The 12,740-nt window shown below is 45.5% G+C and overlaps 1 long non-coding RNA gene across 4 annotated transcripts in view; it reads left to right on the top strand.

Moving 5' to 3' along the window:
• The window catches only part of LOC141992335 (uncharacterized), a 68,032-nt gene that overhangs the window by 28,176 nt on the left and 27,116 nt on the right, over positions 1-12,740 (top strand). The gene's annotated exons all lie outside the window — the stretch shown is intronic.

The raw sequence follows: 12,740 nt of genomic DNA, 5'->3' as shown, positions 1-12,740 counted from the left end.
CCCAGGCTGCTCTCTCTAGGACAGGGGGGCTCTTATGGAGGCCTAACCATAGTTTAAAGCTGCCCTCCCCAGGCAAACCTTGTAAAAGAGAACAGCAACAGAAATGCTACCTGCCGTCCTTTGTGGGTGACTCTCCCCTGGGAGGAAATCAGCTTCACTGGCTCAGAGGGTGGAATTTGAAGCATCAGGCATAGGCCATTGCTAGTGGTGATCACAGAGCTGAAAGGAGAAAGTGCATTCTGTATTCACTTGCATGTGTTCAAATAACATCCATCTTATCCTGTTAATTTCCCGCCTACCTTTATAACAAAAAGGGAGCAAAATTAGTTCGATCTCTATTCACAGGGGTATTGACAACTTGTCCCAAATCAGTCCCACTTGTGCCTAACATGTCCAGCCCCTCACTGGAGTAGTGCAAAGCCGTACCACAGTGACAGAAGCTACTGGAACCATGATGACTGCTGGAGCTTCCCAGCTTGCAGGGGTACATACCCACTGCAACACTCATGGCGTGTAAGCACATGCTCCTCGCCATAATAGGACACCTTGCTGACCAGTATGGAGCAGGAATCAGTGCAGTCCTTCCTCCTCCAATTCAATAAGGCAGGAATAACATCAATTTCTGTTGCACACCATTGGGGATGGGGCTGCATTGCCCCTAATCCCTACCCTTTGCTTATGGTGCTTCAACTAGTTTTCAGCCAAGAGACAACTGTACCCAGTGGTGCAAGTATGGTGGTACGGTACTGTATGCTGTACCAGTAAGATATTTATGGCTGGTATGGTGTAACGGAAAGACACAGGAGGAGCCCACCCCCAGCCCTTCCACACAGCTGCATCTCCTGAGTCCTCATGCCTGGGGTCTGTACAGCAGAAGTGTCCAGCGTAGTGGGAGGAGGACAGAGACTCCTCCCTCCCCCTGATAATGGGGATGGATGTGGATCATGGGGAGGGGATGGGGAGAGCGCAGGGGCCTGGGCTGGGGGCAGGGTGGGAAAGAATCATGTGGGGAGGTCACGTGCCCCCTCCCTCCCCGTGTCCCTCCATGAGTGCAGCGTACCAGCAAGAAATTATTTCTACTTGCACCACTGACTGTACCCAATCCAATGTAGATGCATTGTTCCAAGTAAAGTGTTGATACATACTCTATCAAATGTTTCTCTAAAACGTAGGGTGGAATCCTAGCTCCACTGAAGTCAGCAAAGGCTTTGCCATTGACTGCAGTGGGGCCAGGATTTTACTCCAGATAGCATGCCAGAGCAGCAGTTCTCAAACTGGGGGTTGGGACTCCTCAGGGGGTCGTGAGGTTATTACACAGGGGGTCGCGAGCTGTCAGCCTTAACCCCAGGCCCCGCTTTGCATCCAGAACTTATAATGGTGTTGAATATATTTAAAAGTGTTTTTAATTTATAAGGGGGGTTGCACTCAGAGGCTTTCTATCTGAAAGGGGTGACCAGTACAAAAGTTTGAGAAACACTGTGCTAGAGCATCTAGCCCAATCCTGTACTGGCACAAAGATGCCCAAAAGCCAGCTTAGCTGGACAGTAAAGGATTCTCTAAGCATATGGGAGCTTCTCTGCTAGATCTGCACCACACCACCCCCCATAAACACACTGGCTGCTGATATAAGGGCAGGGCCAAAGGTAATGGGGCATGGTCAAAGCTCCTTCACACCCAGCTAACAGCCAATATAAAGTACAGCAGCCCCAGTTTCAAGGAAGCACCAAAGTGGCTTAAACTATGCTGAGTGCTCTTGAGAAACAGCTTGGGATCTGGCCCATCACATCTACAGCATTCCTTTCCTCCACTAATTCCGTAATTCCTTCCAAAAAACCAATCCTGTTTGTCTGGCATGTTTTATCCTTATAAACCCAAACTGTTTATTGCACGACTCTTTTTGTCTAAGTGCCCAAACACATATTCCCCCTTAATACTTTCTCCAAACATTTCCAGTCCCATAGTTCTTTCAGTATTACTGCATTAGGAAGGAGGGTTGGAGAGCAATAGTTTCATGTGCCTGTAGATGAGCCAACTTATCCAGAACTAATTTGTGTAGCAATCTGCCAACAAGGGTGTCCACCCCAATGCTTTGTGTGCTGTCTGCTGACTTTTCCTAACAGTGTCACTTTTCTGGTCTGTGTGTTGGATGCACACTGTCTGCCCGGAAAGCATGCTCAAGATCTGAAGCTTGGGGGCTGGAACATAACACCATTTCATTCCTACTCTTTGTATATTACTAACCTTCCAGCCAAAGTGAATTCTTTTTTTTTTTTAAATTCAAGCAAATGTTCCCTGAAACTTTTGAGGCATTCAGTTAGCTTATAAGCATGTTATATGCATTGAAGAGTTCTTAACATAAATCCATTATGCTTGAATGATTAAAACAGAAAAGAACATTAAAGACATAAGTAAAACGAGACTGAATCATAGTATATTACCATTTAGTTCTTTACATAGCACTTTGAATCCAAAGGCCCTAGTGAATCATAGATGTTAGAAACAAAATAGACCTAGTAGTAGGGTTGCCAACTTTCTAATTCCAGAAAACTGAACACCCTTGCCCCGCCCACTGCCCCGCCCCTTCCCTGAGGCCCTGCCCCCCGCTCACTCCATCCCCTCTCCCTCCGTCGCTTGCTCTCCCCCACCCTCTCTCATGTGCTCATTTTCACTGCAAGGCCCAAACAGGCATATGTATTGTTTTGACAGATATATTATTATGGTGTTGGTCCTGCTTTGAGCAGGGGGTTGGACTAGATGACCTCCTGAGGTCTCTTCCAACCCTAATCGTCTATGATTATGCTAAATTCAGGTTTTATTTGTTACAGGACACTAGAGCTGGCAGCAAAATAGTCAAAAAGGGTAATTTTTAAAAAAAATTAAATTTCACAAAGATTTTCATGATTCTTTCCCTCCCCTCTTCCCATTTTTCTATGTTTTTTGTTTACTGAAGTTATTGTAATTTTATGTGTGGAATTAGCACCACACATTATCACAGCTACAATGGGTCCATTAAAGGCCCACTCCCAAAGCCCAAATACAAATCCATAGAGCACAACCACAGAAATGCACACCTGTCCAGATACCTATAAAAATAAATCTGCAGAAACTGACTCCCACACCTACATGCAGATACACATGTGTATTCATGTGTACACATCTAGCATGCACTAACACACATACTTCTACACTATTTATTATTACAATTGTTGTCTAGTGTCTAGAGACCCCAACTAAGATCAGGGCTCCAGGGTGGTAGGTGCTGGACACACACATAAAAAGAGAGAGTCTGCAACAAAGAGTTTATAATGTAACTAGACAAAGGTGGGGAGAAATGTATGATACATTGGCTCTTTTGCAATTACTAGTCAACAACATTCAGCTTTTAAGAAATAATACATTTCTTTTAGAGTTCTTCTCTTTTAAAAACTTGTTATGAAATGAATACACACATTTTATGTCGTCATTTTTTTTTCGTGCACAAGCCAGCAAAAGGAATAAAAGTCAAAAAGTTAGGCTGCAAATTTTATTCTCACAGGTATACACACATGCAGCAATACACACACCTCCCTACACAAAGACGCACAGTCTCTTACACACATACAATGCACACACTTGCCTACACAGAGACACTTTTTCAAACACTTTTCCAGGGGCTGCCTAAATCACCCAGCCGGGAAGGGAGGAGGGTGGGCTGGAGGGGAAAAGATGGCTGGGAGTGGAGGAGAGAGGATGGGGAGGGAAAGAGGCCAAGGATGAGAGCAAGGTGGGGGTGAGAGGGGGCAGTGAAGGAGAGAGGAGGGGGTATGTGGGGTGGATGGGGATGCAGGGAGAGGCAGAAAGCTACAAGTGCATGAGGACGTGAGGGGCACAGGGGTGTTTAGGGACATAATGGGAATGCAGCAGTGTGTGGAGGTGAATGGGGTGCAGGGCTGTGGGGGGTGAGGGACATGGGGGGTGGTGGCTCTGGGAAGTGGAGGGCTGGAATGAGTAAGCGTTGGGGGCAGGATGGGATGGGGAGGGATGCAGTGATGGGTGGATGGGGGGGCGGGATGCAGTGAGGGGGATGGGGGTGCAGGGGGCTGGGACAGGGAGGGATGCAGTGACGGGAGGATGGGAGTGCAGCAGGGTTGAGATGGGGAGGGATGCAGTGAGGGGGATGGGGGTGCAGCATTCCCAGCACTCGAAGATGGGGATACACATACCTCCAACTCCTGGGTGCCGGTCATGGGGCGACAGATTGCGGTTCACAGCAGGGCATGCACCGCAGCTCAAGCCCATCCAGAGGAGGAGTGTGAGGAGAAGAGGGCCGGGCAGCAGTGGGAGAAGTGCGTGCCATGCGACCCCTCAACAGCTCCCTGCTGAGGGCTCACGAGTGGCGCTAGTTCCTCCCCTGCCCTGACCCAGCCAATGGGAGCTGTGCCTGCAGGAGGGGGGCAGAGCAGCATGTGGAGCGCCCCTGGCAGCCCCTAAGGCTAGGAGCCGGAAATACTGGCTCCTTCTGGACCAGGGAGCTGTGCACAGCGCTAGCAGGGAGCCTGCCATCCCCGCTGCAGCACCACGAACCGGACATTCAACATCCCGGTCAGCACAGCCGACAGGATTCCTTTTCGACTGGGTATTTCAGTCCAAAACCGGATACCTAGTCATCCTATCTAGTAGGCCATCCCCTCCATCTCCAAACAAATGCAGGGTAGAAGCAAGAAGGGAAAATAGAGCTGGATTTTTTCAGAGGTGCCAGGCACCCACAACTACAACTGAAGCCGCTGGGAATTGTAAGCATTCAACAACTTTAAAAATTATGCCCAAAGTGTACAGAAGAGACTGCTAGGGAAATGGGGGGGTGCTGAAGGGATGCCAAAGAAGATCCATCTGAATCAAACTAGCCCGTTTATATATAACAACACCTCTTCAAGCCCTAGGAACTGAACCAATTAAAAGCACAATATCCTTAATACAATTAAAATACAAATAACTCTCTCTACCTGGCTCAAATAATATATAACAGCCAATGTAAAATAATAAACTCATAATGTGATACATTTTAGTGGGTAACATTCATAATGTTAAAATATTGCTCAAGCATGCAAGGTTGTAATCAGGAAGGCCAAAGCACAATTGGATTTGCAGCTAGCAAGGAATGTGAAAGGTAATGAGAAGGGTTTCTATAGGTATGTTAGCAACAAGAAGGTGGTCAGGGAAAGTGTGGGAGGAATGGGCGACTGAATGGGGGAAGCAACCTTGTGACAGATGATGTGGAAAAAGCTGAAGTACTCAATACTTTTTTTGCCTTGGCCTTCACGGACAAGGTCAGCTACCAGACTGCTGCGCTGGGCAGCACAGTATAGGGAGGAGGTGAGCAGCCTCAGTGGTGAAAGAACAGGTTAAGGACTATTTAGAAAAGCTGGACATGCACCCGAATCTAATGCATCCGAGGGCACTGAGGGGAGTTGGCTGATGTGATTGCAGAGCCATTGGCCATTATCTTCAAAAACTCATGGCAATCAGGGGAGGTGGATGATTGGAAAAAGGCAAATATAGTGCCCATCTTTAAAAAAGGGAAGGAGAATCAGGGAAACTACAAACCGGTCAGCCTCACCTCAGTCCCTGGAAAATCATGGAGCAGGTCCTCAAGGAATCCATTTTGAAGCACTTGGAGGAGAGGAAGGTGATCAGGAACAGGATTCTCCAACATGGATTCTCCAAGGGCAAGTCATGTCTGACCAACCTGATTGCCTTCTATGATGAGATAACTGGCTCTGTGGATATGGGGAAAGCAGTGGACGTGATATATCTTGACTTAGCAAAGCTTTAGATATGGTCTCCCACAGTATTCTTGCCAGCAAGTTAAAAAAGTATGGATTGGATGAATGAACTGTAAGGTGGATAGAAAGCTGGCTAGATCGTCAGGCTCAGTTGGCAGTGATCAACGGCTCGATGTCTAGTTGGCAGCCGGTATCAAGCGGAGTGCCCCAGGGGTTGGTCCTGAGGCCGGTTTTGTTCAACATCTTGATTAATGATCTGGATGATGGGATGGATTGCACCCTCAGCAACTTTGCAGATGACACTACACTCGGGGGAGAGGTAGATACGCTGGAGGGTCCATAGGGATAGGGTCCAGAGAGACCTAGACAAATTGGAGGATTGGGCCAAAATAAATCTGATGAGGTTCAACAAGGACAAGTGCAGAGTCCAGCACTTAGGACAGAAGAATCCCATGCACTGCTACAGGCTGGGGATCGACTGGCTAAGAGACAGTTCTGCAGAAAAGGACCTGGGGATTACAGTGGACGAGAAGCTGGATATGAGTCAGCCGTGTTCCCTTGTGCCAAGAAGGCTAACGGCATATTGGGCTGCCAGCAGATCGAGGGAAGTGATTATTTCCCTCTATTCGGCACTGGGGAGGCCACATCTGGAGTATTGCATCCAGTTTTGGACCCCCACTACAGAAAGGATGTGGAAAAATTGGAGAGAGTCCAGCGGAGGGCAACAAAAATTATCAGGGGGCTGAGGCACATGACTTATGAGGAGAGGCTGAGGGAACTGGGCTTGTTTATTCTGCAGAAGGGAAGAGTGAGGGGGGATTTGATAGCAGCTTTCAACTACCTGAAGAGGGGTTCCAAAGAGGATGGAGCTTGGCTGTTCTCAGTGGTGGCAGATGACAGAACAAGGAGCAATGGTCTCACGTTGCAGTGTGGGAGGTCTACTTTGGATATTAGGAAACACTACTTCACTAGGAGGGTGGTGAAGCACTGGAATGGGTTACCTAGGTAGATGGTGTAACCTCCATCCGTAGAGGTTTTTAAGGCCCGGCTTGACAAAGCCCTGGTTGGGATGATTTAGTTGGGGCTGGTCCTGCTTTGAGCAGGGGGTTGGACTAGATGACCTTGTGAGGTCTCTTCCAACCCTAATCTTCTATGATTACATGAGCATGTATAAAATATATTTACATATAATCTTATTTGTATTAAAGTAGCATCTAGGAATCCTAACCAAGATTCCACAAGGCCCCATTGCATTAGGCCCTTTACAAACACATAGTAAACAAACACCTGCCCTGAAGAGCTTATCCTCTAAATAGCTAAAACAGACAAAGGGAAATAGGGGCACAGAGAAATGAAGGGACTTGCCCAACGCAGAACTGGGAATAGAACTTGGGTTTCCCTTTACTGTAGTTTGATGCTCTATAGACTCCTCCCTTAAGACTGCACACCACTGCCCCAGTCCCACAGTTCATTCGTCCCAGGGAAAGAAGTGTCTTACTGCAGATCCTGGAGGTGACCAGTGTTTTTCTCCTTGGGATCCAAGGGAGAAGTAAATTGAGGAGGCCTGACTATAAACCTCTCCCCTTATTGACTCTCTTAGCTCAAATGCCTCCTTTTTTATCACAAATGCTGTGGTATCACCTGAGAAGAGAGACAATCCCAGGGGTCACAGCCATTTAAAATGTGTATTCATCTTATTTTTAGAGTGCCAGCTCACCAGAGAGCAATGGGCAGATCAGTTCTGGTGGGCTTGATAAAGTTCAGATGACACTGAAAGACCAGGGTTAAGATAAAGCCCTTATGATCACTGGCAAAAATCAGTTATCAGCCTACATAGGCATGAGCCCAAAAGACTGTACTAGTTTTGATCCATTCAGCTGGCTTCCCCAAACCCTGCAGAGATCACATTCCATTGGTTTTCCATTGTCAGATATGTGGAAGGGGATTCTGGGGTGGGGCTTCAGATCAAAGAGGTATAATGGACACATTTTAATGTGCCCTCTTCCTGACGCTGTTGTCCAGTTTCTCTCACAGTTTACTCCTACCGCTTCCAGAAGTAACCCACACTGGGTATAGAACTGATCAGGGGCGCTACACTTTAACTTGCATCCATGTAATCATTTCACAGCAAACAGGTCTGCATTTGGCCCAAGTAAGGTGTTGAATCCAGTAAATGGTCAGGCAGCTACCTGTGGAGTGCAAATCTGAGGAGTACTGTACCAATCAAATACGTTTTCCTTAGCGACAGCCATCTTGCCTCACCAGTGACTCATTTTGTTAGTGTATAGTGGTGTTGTCATGGAATCTCCTGCACTAAGTCTGCCTTAATAGCAGTACAATATGTATTTATTAGCACTGGTTGGAAGAAGAAGAAATAGAAAAATATTTCACAAAACATTTCAAAGGGGTTTCTTTTTTGCAGGGTTCTAAATGGACTCAATTTTCATGAAATCCTTACTGAAATTGCTTTGACATTTTTCATTTACCATAAGCCTGGTTTTCTATAAGAAAATGCAGTTTTTGGTGAATGACAACTTTAACGTTTCATTTTTGAAAGAGACCATTTTATGCCGAACAAAACTTTGTTTGCATAAAGTTTCCAACAGCTCTAGTATTTATTCATTTAAAACAGTCAGCCATAGATCATAACCAGCATTATCTTCAGGCTCTGGTTCATGCTCAGCTACTATCCTGGTCCTCTCTGGTTTCACCAGGTGAGCCTTTGTTAAGTATTACGTATTCCTGTGCTAACGGGACATTCTATTTATCTGTCCATCAGGTTCTAATAATGTTTCCATCACTAGGGTATCTGAGGGTTCAAGGAGAAGTTCCCATTAGATATCATCATTAGGTATCATTACAGAGCAGCGCATTCTACATGTAGTGTATGTTGAATGATGCTTATTACAATAAATAGCTCCCCAATAGGGGGCATTATAGTCTGATGCTTATGTATAGAGTAAGGTCTAGGAACTTGGAGAACTTACAGGAAGTGCTTGATAAGAGGCATCTGGATATGTGGAGGAAAGAAGAAAGCCTGAATGTTGTGCTGTTTTGGCTCTCTTCATATGCTTGAACACTGAACAATGATTGCTTAGCCAGCTATATTTTACATATGCTGAAGCTGTCCAAGTGCATATTGCAGCTGATTATATGACTTCAGACCCTATACAGGGTAGACTGTTCTGTATTTGATTCCAGGAAGGACAAGGAGGTTACAGACATCCTGAAGGATACACTATTATTCCCAACAGTGAAATAATGCACACCCTTGGGATTACGACAAACATTTTGTGGAAGTAACACTACTGGATCACTGACTGGTTGGGCACACTGGCTGAAACTTCCTCAGTTGCACACAGTAGATTCACAGTATGAAGCCTTCATGTGAGATTCTTGATGAATTTTTGGCAGAGAGCTTATCACCAACCGTTGCAGCTGCATTTGCCTCCCCACGTTACTCTCGCGTATATAAGTGTATAGTAAATAGTCCCAGTTTTTAATCCCAACTTTACCAGAGTCTGTTGTAATCAAATTATCTATCACTCTGTACTCAGACATACATTTCCTACAATGTACATGTGTGTGCAGGAAAAAAAAACTTCAAAGGGCTCATAATGGTTCTATTTACAAAATAATCAAAATATCCCAGTTTCTCTCTCTACCCATCAGATTCTCACATTGGCATCCAGCATGCATTATCTCAGTGACTAACTTTCATCCTAAAGTTATTGGGCCAAATCTTGAAGTCTTCATTCAGGTAAAACTTCCATTAACTTCAGCAGGAGTTCTGATTTGAATGAAGACTTAGGTTTGGAGCCCAAGTTTTCCACATATGCTAACATTACGCAGCTCAATCTATACTTAAACACCTTCTTCTGCCAGAAGCTGGGAATGGGTGACAGGGGATGGATCACCTGATGATTACCTATTCTGTTCATTCCCTCTGGGGCACTTGGCATTGGCCACTGTTGGAAGACAGGATATTGGGCTAGATGGATCTTTGGTCTGACCTAGTATGGCCGTTCTTATGTTCATTGTTCTAATAAATGATCTGTATATTAGCAGCGGTGAGCACCTCCCGCTGTTGTCAAGTAACTTTCAGTACACAGATTTTAAAATGTTGGTCTTGGTCCAATTTAAACCATATTTGCCAACAATCCCACTTGTATCCTACCTTCCCGTAAGCAATCATCTTCTGATTTTGACTTACTGTAAACAGACTTTTGTTGAAACTAAGTGCTAAGTGTTAACAAAAGCAAAGGTTTGTCATGTCTTAGACTTACGGAGTAACACGAACATGATCAGGTACCCCTGAATTCCTTACCCCGAAGGCCTGGACTCTGGGACACCAGGCCGCCATCTCTCTCCTACTCCAACCCCTACTTCCTCCACCCCCAGGAACATGTGAACCAGGAGCTCCCACCACCACCTTTTGGAGGCTGACCTGAAAAGGCCCTGGCGAGGAACTTGCCCAGGACAGCAGTTGGATCATGATCAAGAGGGAAGAGAGCTTCAGTGCCATATAAACCCAGACAGTAGAAACCTAGCTGCCCTGAGGCCCCCCATCCCTTCCATGAGGCAGAAAAATCCACCAGCACTTTCCAGGGACTGCCATAGGAAAGGCCTCTCTCGTTCCACGAGGAAATTACTGAAAACTACATAAGTAGGTCCAGGAGCAGGGAGAGGGAATGGACTAAGCAAAGTAACCTTAGTCCATTCCCAAAGTCATGGGATAAGAGGGAAGGTCCTCTTATGGATTGGTAACTGGTTAAAAGATAGAAAACAAAAGGTAGGTATAAATGATCAGTTTTCAGAATGGAAAGAGGTAAACAGTGGTGTCCCCCAGGGGTCTGTACTGGAACCAGTCCTATTCAACATATTCATAAATGATCTGGAGAAGGGGGTAAAATTTGCAGACGATACAAAACTACTCAAAATAGTTATGTCCCAGGCAGACGGCGAAGAGCTACAAAAGGATCTCTCAAAACTGGGTGATTGGGCAACAAAATGGCAGATGAAATTTAATGTTGATAAATGCAAAGTAATGCACGTTGGAAAACATAATCCCAACTATACATATAAAATGATAGGGTCTAAATTACCTGTTACCACTCAAGAAAGAGATCTTGGAGCCATCGTGGATAGTTCTCTGAAAACATCCACTCAATGTGCAATGGCAGTCAAAAAAGTGAACAGAATGCTGGGAATCATTAAGAAAGGGATAGATAATAGGACAGAAAATATCATATTGCCTCTATATAAATTCATGGTATGCCCACATCTTGAATACTGTGCGCAGATGTGGCCGCCTCATCTCAAAAAAGATATATTGGAATTGGGCAGGGTTCAGAAAGGGCAACAAAAATGATTAGGGGTATGGAACGGCTTCCTTATGAGGAGAGATTAATAAGACTGGGACTTTTCAGCTTGGAAGAGAGACGACTAAGGGGGGATATGATAGAGGTCTATAAAATCATGGCTGTGTAGAGAAAATAAATAAGGACGTGCTATTTACTCCTTCTCATAACACAAGAACTAGAGGTCACCAAATGAAATTAATAGGCAGCAAACAAAACAAACAAACAAACAAAAGGAAGTATTTCTTCACACAACGCACAGTCAACCTGTGGAACTCTTTGCCAGAGGATGTTGTGAAGGCCAAGACTCTAACAGGGTTAAAAAAAACTAGATAAATTCATGGAGGACATTTCCATCAGTGGCTATTAGTCAGGGCGGGCAAGGACAGTGTCCCTAGCCTCTGTTTGCCAGAAGCTGGGAATGTATCACTTGATGATCGCCTGTTCTGTTCATTCCCTCTGGGGCACCTGGCATTGGCCACTGTTGGAAGACAGGATACTGGGCTAGATGGACCTTTGGTCTGACTCAGTGTGGCCATTCTTATGTTCTTATGACTAGCTGGCCTCTCCTCACCATTCAAGCCAGGATCTGGGGAACCAGTTCCCCTACCCTACTATGGATAAGAGGGGTGGGAGACTCCATGCCAGCAGCTCCCCAATGCCTCTCCATCTGAGGCAGTGACTCAGGACAGCACAGAAACAGGATTGGCGGTAGGATCAGAAGCACCTCCTTCCTGCCTCATGGGAGTCTGCTTCCATGCTTTGACTTCCACAGAGCTATCTCAGCAAACTCCCATTTCTGCAGGGAAGAGATTGCTTCTGTGAAGCAACAGGAAACACTTAGCTAAGTCAGGGAGATGCCTGGCATGAGATCAGTGCTAAGTAAATAAGCTGAAAGAACAACAAAATGAATGAGTAAGGCACATGAATGACAGGTTTCAGAGTAGCAAGGCACAGAACGTAGGTGGGAGCAGAGATGGTGTGAGTCACAAGAGAAAGGGAAGGGATTAAGGAGCTGGGGCCCTGATTAACTTCAGTGGGACTGCTCAGATGCCTAATGGTAAACAGGTGCCTAGGCACCCTGCTGAATGTGGAACTGCAAGAGTACAGCAGATCAGGACACAGAGAAAATCCTGCCCTGGGAGAGGATAGGAGATGAACTAATGGTCTGTTTTATCTGTAAATTCTATGAGCAATACAGAGTGTGTGGGGGTGGGGGAGGAGAATAGAGCTGACCAAACCACAATGGGATGGTGGAGAGTAACAAGAAGGATGAGTAATAATGAGGTGCTAGACATTCCAGATAACATGAATCATCAGTTGTCTAAGTTGTCTTTTTGCGGATACAGACTAACACGGCTGCTACTCTGAAAGCTGTCATTATGCAAGGCACTGAATTTAGCCATAAGGAATGGAAATCCATCAACTTCATGAAAAAACCCATACAAATATAGACAGATATCATCTTCCTTTCCAAATGCAAACAGATGGACATCATACCAAAAGGACTGAAGGTAAAAAATCCATTACAATCTACATATCACACAGACTATGCTGAGAGATTAGCCACACACTCTCAAAGAAACTGTGAAACCACCTGATCAACATCCTCTACAGC

The sequence above is a fragment of the Natator depressus genome, chromosome 1, assembly GCF_965152275.1.
Source record: "Natator depressus isolate rNatDep1 chromosome 1, rNatDep2.hap1, whole genome shotgun sequence".
Lineage (NCBI taxonomy): Eukaryota > Metazoa > Chordata > Testudines > Cheloniidae > Natator > Natator depressus.
The sequence above is the reverse complement of the archived record's forward strand: the minus strand, read 5'-3'. Positions and strand labels throughout refer to the sequence as shown.